At 40.2% G+C, this 16410-nt stretch overlaps 1 non-coding gene across 1 annotated transcript; it reads right to left on the minus strand.

The window, feature by feature from the left end:
* Positions 1-2433: 2433 nt before the first annotated feature.
* Positions 2434-2574, minus strand: LOC129763780 (U4 spliceosomal RNA). Its single transcript, XR_008741031.1, has one exon. It is a non-coding gene; the product is annotated as a U4 spliceosomal RNA (small nuclear RNA).
* Positions 2575-16410: the final 13836 nt, after the last annotated feature.

The following is a 16410-nucleotide window of genomic DNA, read 5'->3' on the forward strand; positions in this document are numbered from 1 at the left end:
TTCACCCAGTAGACCGAACCTTTTGAAAATTTTAGACAGTAAAATAAAAACTATTGAACCCAAGCCCAAGCCCGTATGCTCGCACCTTCCTCTTTACCCCGTCCATAAGGTTCTGTACAACGTCAGGTTGTAGTTTTTTTTTTTTTTTGAACAGAAATCCATTTTCTCTTGAAGTCCGCCTCCGATTTGACCGTTTGGGTTCTTCCGGAGGGCCTGCTTCATAATCGCCCAATATTTCTCTATTGGGCGAAGCTCCGGCGCGTTGGGCGGGTTCATTTCCTTTGGCATGAAGGTGACCCCGTTGGCTTCGTACCACTCCAACCCGTCCTTTGAATAGTGGCACGAAGCGAGATCCGGCCAGAAGATGGTCGGGCCCTCGTGATGCTTCAATAGTGGTAGTAAGCGCTTCTGTAGGCACTCCTTATGGTAAACCTGCCCGGTTATCGTGCCGGTCATCACGAAGGGGGCGCTCCGCTTTCCGCAAGAGCAGATCGCTTGCCACACCATGTACTTTTTGGCAAACTTGGATAGTTTCTGCTTGCGAATCTCCTCCGGAACGCTGAATTTGTCCTCTGCGGAGAAGAACAACAGGCCCGGCAGCCGACAAAAGTCCGTTTTGACGTAGGTTTCGTCGTCCATTACCAGGCAATGCGGCTTCGTCAGCATTTCGGTGTACAGCTTCCGGGCTCGCGTCTTCCCCACCATGTTTTGCCTTTCGTCGCGGTTAGGAGCCTTCTGAATCTTGTATGTACGCAGGCCCTCTCGCTGCTTGTTCCGCTGGACGAATGAACTTGACAAATTCAGCTTATTGGCGACATCCCGGACCGAACTTCTCGGATCACGTCTAAACTGCTTAACTACGCGCTTGTGATCTTTTTCACTGACGGAGCATCCATTTTTGCCGTTCTTCACCTTCCGGTCGATGGTTAGGTTCTCGAAGTATCGTTTTAGTACTCTGCTGACCGTGGATTGGACGATTCCCAGCATCTTATCGATGTCCCGATGTGACAACTCCGGATTCTCGAAATGAGTGCACAGGATCAATTCACGACGCTCTTTTTCGTTCGACGACATTTTTCCAAATTTACGAAAAATTGACAGTGAAGCATGGCCAACGTGATCTATACATTCTTATCTGATTATAAGCGAAAGCTGAAGATATAATTCCTAAAAATTAAATTTGTACAGCGTTTTTTCCGTGATGCAATTTGATGTGACACACCCTTTATCAGATCTGTAAAATCATGCATCTTCTTCTACTTCTTCTTAAATGGTAGGAGAAAGTCAGGTAAGACGGACCAGTGCTTGGAATTATCAGTTTCACATCAATCACTTCAGCTGAATTGAAGACCACATTCGATCATTATACCATTGCATTCGGGATACCGAAAATGAACCAACGCCAAGCAAGTCACTGACAGTTGATGCATTCACTTTCGTTCATTCTCTCTTTCGTTCTGCTCTGCGTTCACGGTGTTACAATGGAAATATCAACATCGTTCTCGGACAATTGACGAAACGGTAAAATTCTTTGAGGAAGATAAGGAAGTACTGAAAATTCGTAATAGTGACAGCCAATTGAATATACAATTCCAATTCAATTTATTAGAAATGCTTCAGAAACACTCCAATTCTGAAGTGAAAAAGCATTGGTTTATTTAGTGGTCAAGATTAAACAGCAAATCAGGTTAAAAAGCCCAGAGGTGCAAGATCGCGTAACGGAGCAAAAAATTAATTAAGTTACAATTGAAATAAATATTTGCGAAACAACTAAATTACATAGAAATCGATTTTATTTTTATTTTACAATGGATGCAATCGAGCCAACAGTGGCTCATTGGCCATCGAGGTTGTGACATCCTTCCACTTATATTGTGTTGCCACTTATGATATTTGATCGATGTCTGAACGTCTGTCACAGGATGCCAGTAAGTGTGTCGTTTGTCTCGAGATTCGGATCAAACTCCTCCAGCAGATCGTATTCGCTAGATAATTCCGAGTGTTGCAATCGGAAATGGTGGATGAAATTGCCAACGCCCGGCTTTGGGTGACGAAGTTTGCATTCGCTAATCAGATCGATTTTGCAGAATGCTTCCTCGCGGTCCGCTCTCTCAATGAGAAAATCACACACTTCTCAGGATATTGAAAATGAACAGTCACAACATTCCTAACAATTCAATGCCAATGAATGAATGTGATTCGAACTATGGAGCTGGGATGCCAGGTTTGAAGACATGTCTTCATTTTGAAGACATTGACTTACTGTGAAGACATTTGATTTTGTGAAGACATTTTGAAGACATTATGGAATATGTGAAGACATTTCAGTATGATAGCGTATGTGAATTTTTGAGAATATTATTTTCATAAATTTCTATTGGCCAGAAAGATCGTCAAATGAAGTAGGGCTTTTGTATCAGTAACATTCGATCGTTTTTTTTATCAGTGTCACTTGTTTACTTTTGTTCTTAGTAATCAAAAGAGACTTTTGCCTCGGGTTTTTTAGTGTTCAACTAGCAATAATCACACCTCCGATAATGCTCAATGATTATGATATCGCCACTGCGCAAAGCTAGTGTCGGGGTCATTCACTCGCTTTCTTCAAACTTATCCAAGCAGAAAATCCACAAGTATATAGAATGAATTCAACAACGAGGGACTTTTAGTGTCTCTAGAAGACATTAGTTCATTTGCACTAGAATTTGCACATTTGAATGATTGTGACATTGCATTTCATAAATTTGAACCCATATTATACAATAGATTAACTTAGATCTTTCAAACGACCACTTCACAAAACGAAGGTTTTCCGGTTACACTCCGTTTCAATAATCAGTTTGGTGGATATGGTTTCAGCTACAACCAAAACTTCAAAGCTGAAATAAAAAAAAATAAACAAGCAAAATAAATGCGTTACACTGATAAAAATGTATTTTCAATATTACTTAACCAGCTTAATATTTCCAAGCTCTGAGACGGACACCTATGTATAAATGACAAATTACATTTTTATTTCAAGTTTTAATGATGTACATATTTGCAATCTGCAATTGTATTGACATTTACTGTGTACACCTAGCTGGCCCTTCTGTTGAAATTGTAAATAAAAACAAAAAAATAATCTACAAAGAGCAGCTTGATGTAAATTTTTGCCTGCAGAAAATAAGGTTCTCAATGTTATCGAGTATTTTTTGTGGTATTTTTCGTTACGTGAATGTTTTACCATCACTTCTCTTCTAGATCTTCTAGTTCATCGAATCAGCGGTGAAGTTTTCTCATTTTACTCCAGAAATATCGATGAAAACAAAAAAAAACTATCAAGTCGGGTAAGACGGACACTCCACCGAAGGGAAAGGAATTTTGTTTTTAAAACAATTTGATTATCTCCTCTTTCTTTTTTCAACAGATGCCCACTAACTACGTTTGCACGTGCATCCAGAAATCATAGACAAATCAGCAGAGCGGTTTTTAAAATATAATCTGAGTTTGTCATTCCGAATGCCGAAAGCTATTTTAGACATGAAAAAATGAGAAAAATTACAAGCCCTTCTAGGTGATTTTATTCCTGACTTTCTGTTTGATCATTTTTAAGGTCTATTTGAAGTTCTCCAAAACTTATTGAGTACATAAACTTGAAATTTTAGAATCTTTTTCGCCAAGTGTCCGTTTTTCCGGACCCAACCGTATATTTTTAAAGACTATCAATTTGTGGTGAGATAGCTATATATTTTTTTTTGTTAAATTCACGAAAAAAATCAATGTTTTCTTATTGTGTCCGTCTTTACCACCCTTCTCCTATTCTTATTTATAGAATAAAAATATTTGCTTACAGAGAATATAATTTGCATATACTTTCGAAAATTAAAAAAAACCGGCATTTCAGAAACTGAATGAAACAGCCTATATTTATAAAGCAAATTTCAGAGTGAAAACCAAGAATGAAAATTAGCCAAATCAATTTTTCGAATGATGTCATGAGTACAAAAATGTAGAGAAAACCCCTCAAAATTTTCTAAACGAAAACACAGTGAAACTATGTCTGTCAACTGTATTAATTGGCAATTGAAATTCTGAAACAAATCCACCCGCAATTGACTTCCTCCACTTCTCTACTCTTCAGTCTGCTGGTTATAGACAAAACTATTGACTACGGGAATGCGCCGTGTAGATTGACGTTCCCAGCGGCCGGTTTCATGTTCCCGGCTTCACCGCGTGGTTGCGGTTTGTAAGCTCTGACACACGCAATCTATTATCGAGCAGGCTGGATAGCTATTGATGGTCGGGCTTCGACGGGGTACCGATTTTCTGTGATCTTTAGCCATTTTCCAATGCCGCGTTCCAACCCAGGCTGTGAATCATTGTGCAAGAGCCATCAACACCGAGCGACCGGAGTCGCGGAAAATGAGATTTTGTACATTGTTACTCTGAAAAGGTGCCACATTTATTTTCGTTTCAATCTCTACAAATGTGATAGCGAATGATTTGATTCAAGTAATGAGCGGGAACTGGAATAGTGCAAGGGAAGCGACCATAACGCGTTCACTAATGACACAGGTGGAAATTGATGCTTTCGGCTTAATCAATCGGTGGCAGTTCAGATTAGAAAATTTGATCCGAATGATTGATTCTACTGCTATGCAATTACGATGATGACATCAAAGGCTTCCCAATTAGGACGGGAATGCTGATTGTGCTAAACGGAAACGACTGTTTACTGTAATGCCGGGTGTTCAATTTCAACGTCCGCATTGCAATTATGGTTATGAATATTTATTGCAGTTTTACACTCAAAATCGAACGCTCGTCTAATTGTGCCGCCATTTCCTCGGCTCGGCTCTGATTTCTTTACGACCAGTTGAGATTGCCAATAAATTCACACCATTTTAATCAATTCCCCTCGGTTCGTTTGGTACCTTTCTAGCGCGCTAAGGGTGAGTAACGACGGGATATTCTTGATTCAGCCAAGGCGCGGCACGTCTCACCTCCCTCATATCTCACCGCTGAGTGGATGATCCCCGTTAATGTTTACTGTTATGGTAGCATTCATGGAAGCAGCTTAGTTTTCATTATTTTTACAACGGAATAAACCTTTCTCCGCTCGGCGAAAGGCCCCAGAATGGTCACGAATTGCGATGGCTTGCAGATTACTGCTACTGAAGAAGGAGCAGTGAATTATCCTGGACCTTTCTCGCGTCGTATCCCTTCGTGTTGTGGTAGAAGGTTGAAGAACGGTGTTTGAAATTTTACGATCTGCGTTTCCGAGAAAGCAAAAAAAAAACCCTACGTACTTCTGTTGAAATCTGAGTTTAATGAATCCTTAAGCAGCTGAAATCTTGGGACGGCAACGAAGCCAATTGAACCGAATGTAAAACCGATAAATTTGCGACGCTGTCTCACATCTTCGCATTGCCATTTATTACGTTATTTCATCAGCACTGTAAAATATTCGCGGTAAGGTGCATTGGTCTATGGACGATGTCGGCGATTCACTGATTCAGACTAGATGAGACAATATTAATAATTGTTAATGTCAGCAAAATTTTACTTTTTTATAACTGGCATAATCAGACATCGGTCGCAAATTTGTTCGCGTCTATCATATAGTGGAGATTATACCGTTATCAGTTCGTGGCTGGTGAAGTTATTTCGCCCTAACGGGGTTCTCTTTATTGCGCGAGTGAGAAGAGCAGCAATCACAACCAGCGTGAGGAAGAAGTTCTCCACCGCGGGCGCGGTGCGTGTGCCGTATCATCGTCATCGATTCCATCATCGTGTGGTGGTGCGATTTACCGTTGCAGCTGTACCGAGCGATTGCCCGCGGTTCGATTGGGACACCGTTTCATTTCATTCGCATTGGTGTGCGATTTAGGTATAATATATATATATATATATATATATATATATATATATATATATATATATATATATATATATATATATATATATATATATATATATATATATATATATATATATATATATTAGGTTCAGGAAGATAGAAGAATTCAAAATTATATTATTTATATCTGCCGTAATGGCAGAAGGTCAAGTTGAAATGGAGATTGAAACTACTGTTTCCTCCTCACTAGCTATAACGGGGGCTGGGAAGTCGCTCAAACGCGTTCCCCCCTCAGAAGATGTCTCTTCAGAGAAAGAGTTAATTAACCACAACAAGCCCCCCTCAAGAAAATTGGCAAACTTTTCCTCTTCGCCCCCTCAATCTCTCGCTCCCGCTTCCGCTCAACTCCCGAACTTGCCTCCCGGTCCTACTGATCCCGCTCCCGCTCAACAATCGACCTCGTCCTCCCCCTCAGTTGTTTCCTCTCCTCGTGTCAAGGTCTATCCAGACGATGCACCTGGAGCTGGTCCATGGGTTGTTTTTTTCCGGCCCAAACCTAAAGGAAAATCTATTAATGTCATTCAGGTTTCGAAAGATCTGGCAAGATTTTATTCCTCCGTGGTCGAAATCTCTAAGGTTAGGCCGAACAAACTGCGTGTTGTCGTGAGTGATCGGAAACACGCAAATGCAATTGTGATCGACGAGAGGTTCACCCTAGAGTATCGTGTCTACGTGCCCTCCCATGACGTAGAAATCTCGGGGGTGGTAACTGAAACGGGTCTGACGTGCCAATTGATAAAAGAAGGAGTTGGTAAATTCAAAAGACTCCCTTTGGTGGGCGTTAAAATTTTGGACAGTCGCCAACTAGGTAAAGTATCCCAAGAAGAGGGAAAAACGAAATTCACGCCGTCAGACTCGTTTCGAGTAACTTTTGCTGGTTCGGCCCTCCCTGACTACGTCATGGTGGACAAATTGAGACTGCCTGTGCGACTCTTCGTGCCAAAGCCCATGACTTGCAACAAATGCAAGTCAGTTGGTCACACTTCAGATTATTGTGCCAACAAGGAGCGCTGTGCAACTTGCGGGGAGCAACATATGGGGGAATCCTGCAGTGCGACTGAGCATAAGTGTCCATATTGCGGGGGATCCCCACACGTGCTCTCAGCTTGTGAAACTTACAAGAGTCGCTGGGAGAAACAGAAGCGCTCTTTGAAGGAACGCTCAAAACGCACTTTTACGGATATTTTAAAGGGCGCTTCTCCACTGGCCCAACAACAATCAATCAACATTCAAAATGTCTTCGCCACGTTGCCCGTTGACGAAGTAGAAGCGGACACAGCTAACGGGGGCACACCGTTCATTTTCCAAGGGAATCCCCGGTGCAAAAATGTGACCACTCCCAAAGTTCAAGCACAAGCCCCACCGGTTATACCCCCTGTTAGCATGTCTAAAAAATCGAGTGCAGCGGACAAGCAAAATCAGGTTCCTCCTGGTTTCCGTGGGAATGGTTCACCTTTGAACGGCCCAGCACTCGAGGGGACATTAAAAACCCCAACTGTCCCTGTTTTTCCGTCCAGTTCAACTTCCCAATCGGGATTTGTGAAGTTGACTGACCTTGTGGTTCAAATCTTCACGTGTTTTAACGTTTCCGACTCCATCAGAACCATTGTCATCTCAATACTTCCAGTGTTAAAGACAATTTTGCAGCAATTGATGCAAACATGGCCCCTCCTTGCAATGATTATCTCTCTTGATGTCTAATTCAAATAGAGAGGTCGGAGATATCACTGTTTTACAGTGGAATTGTCGTAGTCTTATCCCTAAATTGGATGCTTTCAAATTTCTAATTCATAAATTCAATTGTGATGTTTTTGCTCTGTCCGTAACCTGGCTCTCTTCTCAAAATGATCTCTCTTTCCACGATTTTAATATAATACGCTTGGACCGCGATGACAGATACGGAGGGGTACTATTGGGGATTAATAAGTGCCACCCATTTTTTAGAATTGAACTTCCACCTATTGGAGGGATCGAAGCTGTTGCTTGTCATGCAAACATCAGAGGCAAAGACCTCTGTATTGTCAGCTTGTATTGGCCTCCGAGAGCTGCGGTTAGCCGCAAACAACTTGTTGACATGTGCTCACTCCTTCCTGAGCCACGATTGATCTTGGGAGACTTCAACTCTCACGGAACTGCCTGGGGGGAACAGTACGACGACAATCGTTCATCGTTGATATATGACCTTTGTAACAGCTTCAATATGACCGTTTTGAACACTGGGGAAACAACACGTGTACCTAAACCTCCTGCTAACCCAAGTGCTCTTGACCTCACGCTTTGCTCGAATTCATTATCGTTAGATTGCAAGTGGAATGTAATCCAGAACCCCAACGGTAGTGACCACTTGCCAATCAAAATTTCCATCACCATTGGGTCGAATTCTTCTGAATCTATAAACATGGCATATGACCTCACAAGACACATTGACTGGAAAAAATATGCGGACGCGATTGCTCTAGCCATCAATTCCAGAGATGGTTTGCCTCCATTGGAGGAGTATAACTTCCTTTCTCGTTTGATCTATGACAGCGCGGTTCGCGCTCAAACGAAACCCATCCCAGGCTCCACTATTCGTCGAAGGCCTCCCAATCCATGGTGGGATAGCCAATGTTCCAAGCTTTATCAGGATAAATCGAACGCATTTAAAGCTTTTCGAAAACGTGGAACCATTGAGAATTTTCAAACGTATTTGGACCTTGAAAATCAATTTAAAAACTTGATCAAAGGGAAAAAACGTGCTTATTGGCGAACTTTCGTTGGAGGTTTGTCACGAGAAACGTCAATGAAAAAATTATGGAAAGTGGCTCGAAACATGAGAAATCGCTCTTCATCGAATGAAAGCGAAGAATATTCACATCGATGGATTTTTAAATTTGCTCGGAAAGTTTGTCCCGATTCCGTTCCTGTGTAAAAAATTGTTCGAGATATACCACAAGATAGGTGCGATCTTGATTCCGAGTTTTCGATGGTAGAATTCTCTCTTGCTCTCCTTTCTTGTAACAATTCGGCTCCAGGAACGGATAGAATTAAGTTCAACTTGTTGAAACACCTCCCTGATGTGACGAAACATCGCTTGTTGAATTTATTCAATCGGTTTCTGGAGCATAATATTGTTCCAGATGATTGGAGACAAGTGCGAATTATAGCTATTCAAAAACCCGGAAAACCCGCGTCCGACTTCAATTCGTACCGCCCAATAGCAATGCTGTCTTGTATACGGAAATTGTTGGAGAAAATGATCTTGTTTCGCCTTGATCGTTGGGTTGAAACGAATGGCTTACTCTCAGATACACAATATGGGTTCCGCAGGGGCAAGGGGACGAATGATTGTCTTGCGTTGCTTTCTTCAGAAATTCAAATGGCTTACGCCGAAAAAAAACAAATGGCTTCAGTATTCTTGAACATAAAGGGGGCCTTTGATTCTGTTTCAATAGATGTTTTGTCAGACAAATTACACTCTCGGGGTCTACCGCCTCTGTTGAATAATATGTTATATAACTTGCTTTGTGAGAAACATTTGAACTTTTCTCACGGAGATTCGGCAGTAAGTCGGGTCTCTTACATGGGCCTCCCTCAGGGCTCCTGTTTAAGCTCCCTTTTGTACAACTTCTATGTAAGCGACATTGACAATTGCCTTACACAAAATTGCAGCTTAAGACAACTTGCAGATGATGGAGTAGTGTCTGTCGTAGGATCAAAAGAATCCGACCTGCAAGAACCCTTACAAGATACTTTGAACAATTTTTCAACCTGGGCCATTGGGCTAGGGATCGAATTCTCCACGGAGAAAACAGAGATGGTGGTTTTTTCTAGGAAGCATAGACCAGCAAAACCAAAGCTTCAACTTTTGGGTAAACCGATCACTCATGCTATGTCATTCAAGTATCTTGGGGTCTGGTTCGACTCCAAATGTACTTGGGGGGGTCCATATTAGGTATCTGAGTAAAAAATGTCAACAAAGAATAAACTTTCTCCGTACAATTACCGGCACCTGGTGGGGAGCCCATCCCGAAGATCGTATTATGTTGTATCGAACAACTATTCTCTCAGTGATGGAGTATGCCAGTTTCTGTTTTCAATCAGCTGCCAAAACACACCTAATTAAACTCGAGCGAATTCAGTATCTTTGTCTCCGTATTGCGTTGGGATGTATGTCCTCAACGCATACCATGAGTCTCGAGGTTTTGGCAGGCTTACTCCCACTAAAAGATCGCTTCAATTTATTATCTCTTCGGTTCCTCATCCGGTGTAAGGTTATGAACCCATTGGTGATCGGAAATTTTGAACAGCTGATCGGGCTAATTTTCATTCTGGATTCATGACTTCATATCATGAATTCATCTCCATGCAGGTTGATCCTTCTTCGTATATTTCCAACCGTGTTTGTTTTCCTGACTACATCAATTCCTCTGTGCATTTTGATCTGTCCATGAAGCAGGATATCCATGGAACATCAGATTATCTTCGATCGAGGATCATTCCAACGATCTTCGATGCAAAGTATGGGGATATCAATTGTGATAATATGTACTTTACTGATGGGTCCTCTATGAACGAGTCCACAGGATTTGGAGTGTTCAACGAATTTTTTAGCACCTCACACAGTCTTCAGAATCCTTGCTCAGTGTATATTGCTGAATTGGCAGCGATACACTGGGCGCTGGACAGCGTCGCCTCACGACCTGTTGAACACTATTACATTGTAACGGATAGTCTTAGCTCTGTCGAAGCTATCCGTTCAGTGAGGCCGGAAAAGCACTCGCCGTACTTCCTTGAGAGAATACGAGAAATTTTGAGTGCTTTATCCAGACGCTGTTATGTCATTACCTTTGTCTGAGTCCCTTCACATTGCTCAATTCCGGGTAATGAGAGGGCTGACTCATTAGCAAAGGTAGGTGCATTTGAAGGCGATATTTATCAGCGTCAAATCGCCTTCAATGAATTTTATTCTTTAGTCCGCAAAAATACCAAAGTTAACTGGCAACGCAAATGGAACGAAGATGAATTGGGCCGGTGGCTCCACTCGATTATCCCTAAGGTTAGCCTCAAACCATGGTTTAAAAGTCTGGACTTGAGTCGGGACTTTATTCGCACCTTCTCCCGACTCATGTCCAATCACTGTTCGTTAGATGCGCTACTCTTTCGTATTAATCTTGCCGACATCAATCTTTGTGTTTGTGGCCAAGGTTACCACGACATCGAGCACGTTGTTTGGTCGTGCGAGCTGTATCTTGTCGCCAGATCGAATTTAGTAGTCACCTTTCGGGCCCGAGGAAGGCAGCCCATGGTGCCGGTGAGAGACGTGTTGGCTCGGTTAGACCTTGATTACATGTCCCAAATATATGTATTCCTTAAAGCTATCGATCTTCGTGTGTGATTGTCCTTATACCCTTAGTTTTTCCTTTTCCTTTTCCTTTGTGAGAGATCGGATCCCTTCTTAAGAATAAGATGAAATTTAAATACATATTAGATATAAGATAGGTTTAAGAATTGAGTGTGATGAGTGTGATTGAGAGTGTGAGTGTGATCATTGTCAACATATCCTCATATCCCCTCCTTTTCCTGAAGAAAATATGTTACCCTTCTAAACTCGAGTCGTCCGCGAGTAATCGGTTTCCTATATTATTAACATTAGAATTAAGGAAAAATGTATATATACTAGTAACAATACAGTAAGGAGTTCGGCTCCTTTAAACCTATGTAACTGAGCCTGTAAAAATAAACGATTTAAATAAAAAATGGGTGGGTTATATCTATGATATAACCGCAAGGTTGACGTGGGACTACCTTAGCGTAGCAATCATTTGTTTGTATTAATTAAATTTTTGATTGAATGAAATAATTCCCGAATTCAATTGAATTCAATATATTTCCTTTGTGAGTAAAAAGATTGTATAATTCCATATAAGTTCAATTAATGCATTGTGATAGATTATGTTCTTCATTACAAATAAATTTGATGAACGTCCTTTTACGTTTTATATGATGCCTATGACTACCAAAATATGTAAACGGAAGAATTATTAAACGATTATTTTATTTTACGTTTCCTTTCGAAGTTTACATCTCTCAAGTGTACGTACTTCTCGAACCGCGAATTTGCTTGATTTTATGAACTTCATGCACTCAGTTTCGATTTTGACATGTATGTCGAACGTATATTGTTTAATCAATAGGCGTCATCGCACCAATTGGTTATCAACATCTTGCCTGATCATCAAATGGCATGCGCAGGAATTCAGTGAGCAAAAGCTACGAAGGCATATCCTTCAATGCAATCTTGAATAACCGAGCTAAAGCGTGGTGTTCGTACCCGCTTTTGTAATCCGTGTTAGGAAAACACTTTTCGGAGTGCAAAAAAAAACATGCGAGTGCAGAAGTACCCCGGGAGACCGTTTTAAGGAAACATATTCTAGTTTGCACAAAGGCAAGCGAGTACAAAAGTACTCGCAGTTTGCATTTATTTGCAGAGCCGATTTCCCCAGACATCTTGGTTTTGAAGTCTGTGTGTCAAACACATTTCAGTCGGAACAAGATGTCCTCGAGTTGCATGAATTTGCAATGCCAATTTCCTCAGACACCTTGGTTCTAAAGTCTGTGTTGGGGAAACACATTTCAGTCGGAACAAAAATAACCTCGACTTTCATGTATTTGCAATGCCGATTTCTCCACGCTCTTTGGATTTGATGCCTGTGTTAGGGAAACATATTTCAGTCGGAACAAAAACACCCCCGACTTGCATGTATTTACAATGCCAATTTCCCTAAGCTCCATGTATTGAAGTCTGTGTTAAGGCTGATTTAGACGATGCCAGTCAGCGCTCTAGTTGAGGTATCCAGTGAACAGAGAACAGACACTCTGTCCAAGTTACTTGTACCAGTATCGAACAAGTAATTGGCCTCTAACTTGAACAGAATGTCTGTTCTCTGTTCACTGGATACCTCAACTAGAGCGCTGACTGGCATCGTCTAAATCAGCCTTTAGGGAAACATATTTCAGTCGGAACAAAAACACCCCCGACTTGCATGTATTTACAATGCCAATTTCCCTAAGCTCCATGTATTTGAAGTCTGTGTTAGGGAAACACATTTCAGTCGGAACTAAACTTTCATGTATTTGCAATGCCGATTTCCCCAAGGCTGCTTGGTTTTGATGGCTCTGTTAGGGAAACCGTAGATCGGGCCAATCAAAATGAGGCAGTTAGGGCGTTTAAATAACGCTTTACATTTTACTGTTATTCAGTTGTTTATCTAATGAAAAATAACATTTTATTGATTGCGATAGAAGCGTAGAAATATTCCCTATCAATTGATGCAAACATCTTTCCGATCCAGTAATAAATGCATTCGGAATCTTTCATTTTTTCCTGCATGTTCTGCGTTTAGGTTTTCATTTTACCCCCCATATACTCCGGTTAGACGTAGTCCCACGTCAAAAAAAAAAATAACAATTGAGTCAAAATAGACTGAATCTGCGTGTATGTATGATTTTATTTTCCCTTGTACTCTTTTCCTTGTCAGCATTCGAGTGCACATGACTCCACCTTCCCGCTCACCAATAACTTGCGTTGACTTAGATCGTTTCATACTAGAAACAGAGAATGTCATTGCAATAGTGCACAGGAAACAACCTGATTTCAACTATCTACCTATATTTAACTGCCGCGATCGAGGCTCAATGATTGCCATTTGAGTGAAAAAACGAATGATTTTACAGAGACACTCGCTGGCTCAAGCAAAAGTTTCCAATTTGATTCTCTCACCATCTAACGTCATTCCGAGAGGCAAATGAGGGAATGCGAAATTCTCTGAGAATAGATGAGCGGAATCGAGACAGTATTTTTCCGTTCAAATCGAGAATGAACTTTGCGAAGAGGATAGGTGAATGTTTTCTGTCTCAAATAAAGTGAAGCATAAACGGAGAATACAAGGGTGAGTTTTACCTGTGAATGGGTGTTGTTGAACGAATTTCGATGCGATTTTACCCATACCTGGTGACGATGTGTCAATTGAAGTGAAATTGTAAGGCCTGCACATTGTCCGTAGAACGAACACTGCATATGCATTTCGAGCGAACGATTTATTCATACCAGTGGTATATTATACTTCGCTGATTCTTTCATCCGCGTTGACGGCATTGAGCTTCGTATTATGAAATGAGGGAGTAGGCATGACAATATGGGTTTGCAGAAGAAATGAACACACTTTCTAAATAAAAATTATGAATGAAAATGATTTTTCCCAAGTCAAACTAGTACTACAGGTCGGACTCGATTATCCTGGATTCGATTATCCGGAATTTTAGACTCGATTATCCGGAGTATTTTATTTTTGATTTTCAGAAATTTTGAATAATTTGTATAATAATTTCATATTGTATAGCCAATATGGGTATCAAATGAAAGGGCTTGACTAGTAGACACAGTTATTCATGAAAAATGCAAATACAAAATGGCCGCCACCACAAAATGGCGTCATACATATTTCTATCATCATCCCACCAATATGGGTATCAAATGAAAGGGCTTGACTAGTAGAACACAGTTATTTATGAAAAATGCAAATCGAAGATGGCGGCCACTACCACAAAATGACGCCATATTTTTTTTTCAAAGCCTCATCAATATTGGTATCAAATGAAAGTGTTCGACTGGTAGAACACAGTAGGTCATGAAAAATCCAAATCCAAGTTATTCGCTGTTCCCAAATATCAATTACTTTTTAATGGTTTCATTCAGCTTGTTCTGTTTGTATGTATGTTTGAGTGCTTGTAGGATTGTCCCACATTAATTGAAATTTAACCCCTCTCTTGATTACTGATTGATCTGAAATTTGGCAGTAGAATTAAAGGTATGTTTTTGATTCTACTGCCATTATAAAACTGCATATTCCATGATCTTGAAAAATTAAATTTGCCTGTCGGTAAAAAATGGCTGAATGGCTCGACATGGAGAACACACTACAATATTGGTATCAAATGAACTGATTTGACTAATAGAATACAGTACATCATCAAAATATTCCGAAGAAAGTTAGGTAAGAAATAAAAATTAAAAAACAAAGTTGAATGATTTTATTGTAGAGAAGTATACTAATGATACAGATAATTAACTAAAAAGTAGAAAATAAAATAAGTAAAAAAAACTTTTTAAGTTATTCGGTTTATTGTACTAAAAGCTAGAGAATAATTATGCAAGTAGCAGTTAGTAGCTATCACATCCGTTCCTGCATTAATCTAGGGCAATGATGAGACTAAAATAAAATCGTATGGTAAATGATGAAACAACTAACTGTGGATGAAGGAAATCCAACGTTTATTTTTCACCTAATTCTCTTCGGAATATTTTCATGATGTACTGTATTCTATTAGTCAAATCATTTCATTTGATACCGATATTGAGGGGATTGCAAAAAATACATAGTCGACCATTTTGTGGCGGCGACCTTTTCGAAGTTATGTTGTTCATAATGTAGTGTATTGTCCAAGTCAATCCATTCAACCATTTTTCACCGGCGGCCAAATTGAATTTTTCAAGATCATGGAATATGCAATTATATAATGGCAGTAGAATTAAAGGTATGTTTAAAATTTTAGATCAATCAGTGATCAGGAGAGGGATTAAATTTCAATTAATGAATGAAACCATTAAAAAGTAATTGTTTTTTTGGGATTTCAATTGATGAATGAAACCATTGAAAAGTAATTAGTTATGCAGAAATTTGTGTTTCATTTGTATGACAGCCCACCCTTAAAGAAGAGAGAGGAGTATCTAACCACCGTAAAAACATTTATTGCACCCTCCACATGTAAAATTTGGTTTCGTCTGCTTGATTAGTTCTCGAGTAATGCAGAAATTTGTGTTTCAATTTTGTGGCAGCCATCCCCCCCTAAAGAGGAGGGTGGAGAGTCTAACTACCATAGAAATATTTATTGCATCTTAAAACCTCCACATGCCAAATTTGGTTTCGTCTGCTTGATTAATTCTCGAGTAATGCAGAAATTTGTGTTTCATTTCTATGGCAGCCCCCCCTTAGAGAGGGGGGTGGGGGTAACCACTATAGAAACATTTATTGCACCCTAAAGTCTTAATATGCCTAATTTGGTTTCATTTGCTTGAATAATTCTCGAGTAATGCAGAAATTTGTGTTTAATTTGTATGGCAGCCCCCCCTTAGAGAGGGGGGTGGAGAGTCTAACCACCATAGAAACATTTATTGCACCCTTAAACCTTAATATGCCTAATTTGGTTCCATTTGCTTGAATGATTCTCGAGTAATGCAGAAATTTGTGTTTCATTTGTATGGCAGCCCCCCGTTAGAGAGGGGGTGGAGAGTCTAACCACCATAGAAACATTTATTGAACCCTAAAACCTCCATATACTTAGTTTGGTTCCATTTACTTGATTAGTTTTCGAGTTATGCAGAAATTTGTGTTTCATTTGTATGGCAGCTCCCCCTTAGAGAAGGGGGGGGAGAGTCTAACCACCATAGAAACATTTATTGCACCCTAAAA

This window comes from Toxorhynchites rutilus, chromosome 1 (genome assembly GCF_029784135.1).
Source record: "Toxorhynchites rutilus septentrionalis strain SRP chromosome 1, ASM2978413v1, whole genome shotgun sequence".
Classification (NCBI taxonomy): Eukaryota; Metazoa; Arthropoda; class Insecta; order Diptera; family Culicidae; genus Toxorhynchites; species Toxorhynchites rutilus.